Consider the following 2,842-nt stretch of genomic DNA (forward strand, 5'->3'; position numbering starts at 1 on the left):
ATGTGTTAAAATGTGTTGAATTTGGATAGTCTAGTGCATACCATGTTTATATGCATCAATTGTCTCTCTCTTTTTAACCTTTAAATCCTTATATAGTCTATCACATAAAATATTACAAGAATATTAATATTTGCAAACCACAGGATAAAATAAGGTCACTAAAGAATTGCATGCTTGCAACTATTGCAAGAAATTTTACACATGAACTATAGTTAGAATAGCAGACATCTTTAAGTCGGATGGAGACAAGGCTCATTGCAGTATGCAGGGGTTGTTTTGTTCAGCATACAGTCAATTGATTTCTGGATTCAGTTGTTGAATGTTTTGCTGGCTTTCTCGTGTTGATTGAAGAAGAGCACTGACTGTGAACCAGAGGTATATGCAGCTCTACAGGAAAATAAGCAATGACATTTTGAAAAGAATCGACTTGGCAAAATGCCACAGGCTCGGTTGAAATTGAAATAAAATGCCCTTTGATTCTCTGCTTCTTTTTAGATTTCAGATGCTGAAAAAGGTTGCTCTTCAATGAAAATGGCCAGTCAACCTTATCCTTTGCTGGTGTAAACATTCTCATAAGTAGTGTGAGAGTGTCAACATTTTACATTTATGGAAGGTAAATCTAAATATAAGCAGCATTCTAAGCAATCATGCAGATTAAACACAGTTTCCATTATCTATAAATCTATTCAGACCAAACAGTGTTGAAAAGAAAAACCTGTCCTCCCTGGGGTGCTGTTGGTAAAGAAAGAGAAATGTTCTGATGAAGGGCACCTGATAGTCGCCTTAAGTTCTGAATCATGTGCTTTAACATTTGTAAACCTCCTTTTCCACTTGTTTATTAAGTGACTGTCTTTGGGGTTCTTCAGAGAATATCTGAATATTCCATTATGTTATATCCTGCATATGTCCAGGAGTTCTGGAGTAAGATTGTTGCTTTCCTGCTGGACTAGCTTTTGTGAAAGGCATATTACAGTCTTACAGTCTTAAAATACAGAAAAGGCTATCCTTAATCTGAAACATCACTTTTGATTTATCAGTTTTTTTATATCTTTGGATGACCCAGTGTTTTATAAGACACGTTCAGATTTTCAATTTAGAAGATGTGCTATTTAGCATAGGCTAGGTACTGTTAATGATTTCAGGAAGGTTGAGTAGTGGGTTTTCTGTCATGTATAAAAATCGATGCACATTTACATTACTTTAAAGTCCTGCTCTCTTGTCTTTATATTTCTTAAAGAGCAGCCAATGCAAATTTTGGCTGTAGTACACATTATATTTACACCTCCGAAAAAATGAGGAAAATGTTACCGAATAAAAATCCCTTAACAATTTGATCAACTTAAAAAAAAAGAAGCATCTTATAGTCTTCAATTTCCTATTTAATAGGAATCCATATGGTTTTGATGTTGCATCGTTGCTAAAAGAAAACCTGCACCATCATTTTTTTCTTAGAAAATATATTAAGTCAAATTAAAGGTTTAATAACTGTCTGCCCCGCTGTTGTCCATCCATCTTTCAGTCTGTTTCACCTTCTAGAGTTCCTTCAAACATTTTTTTCCTTATTGTTAATCCACACAGATCATTTTAAAATTGTAATTTACATCAATTTAGCAAACACTCCTTCCACACACAAGAGAGTTTTAAGTTCATTCTGGTAATGGTTATGTATGATACATCGAATAATGGTTGCAAGAATTGCATCCTTTAAAGAGTTTTCAACACGTTACTAAAAATTGCCGTTTCAGATGCCCATCCAAATCTTACTAACTTACTTATTAAAACACTTTTATTTTCCACAAAGGTAAGGATAACCATAGGTGTCAATATCATAAAAAAAAAAACTAAAAGATTCAGATAAACAAATTGATAGTTTTATTACTGTAAGCTACATTTTAACTACATAGTACATTTTAGACATAAAATAATCAAGTGAAAACATGACAGTTAATCATTGAGACATTATGCACTTTGAGGCTCTATGTCATCTTTCGTATGATTTTTAATGTCAGTTTAACATTTATTCATACCTGAAATTAGGAATTTTTAGGATGAGAATTTTCATGAATAAAAATGTGCTAGATTAAGATATATATTAAGAACTTTTCTCTAACTGTATTTCACGTTTTTCTCTCATATGGAGTTGTGCTTTATTCAAAAAGAAAAAAAAATTGCTGCATATCTACTCATAAAGTGGGAAACACAAAGTACTATAAATTAGAGCAACGTTGCCTGAATTTGAGATACTATAGCAACAGGACTATAGATTAAATATTGTCTTTCTGAAAAAAGAAATAAAATAGTTCAAATGAAGTCTTCTCATTGATCCCCTCTTATATCTATTTGGCTAATGTAACTAATTTAGTTCTTAATGTTGTTGGACAATGTCTATCTATTATTAGCACTTTAAATTGTAACTATTCAATGAAGAATCAAAAATAATCATTTCTTGAGGTTTAAATGTTAAGTAGTAGTGAGCTATGCAGTTTTCTGTACTGAACCAAGTATATAAAACAGTACTGTAAGGAAACAAGGTTTGCCTGAACAATAATAAAAAAAAAGAAATATATTAAAGGTTACAGAGACTCAGACAAAATGTCAGTTGATATGTTTAGTTTTTTATGACAACAGCTTTAACCTTATGTCGACATTTAGGAATTACTGTTAGAAGCTGGAGGTAATATTAAAACTTTTATCTTATGTGTTTTTGCTGCAACTCTTTTGAATATGGTTTCCTTATCCTTTTACTTTGTGCTGCTTCAGTGATTACTAATTCAGTTTTCACCTAATTCCCATGCTGTTATTACAGGATCCTCTAACATTTGATATATATATATATATATAT

Source organism: Cyprinodon variegatus, unplaced genomic scaffold, assembly GCF_000732505.1.
Source record: "Cyprinodon variegatus isolate N-32 unplaced genomic scaffold, C_variegatus-1.0 Scaffold906, whole genome shotgun sequence".
Taxonomy (NCBI): Eukaryota; Metazoa; Chordata; class Actinopteri; order Cyprinodontiformes; family Cyprinodontidae; genus Cyprinodon; species Cyprinodon variegatus.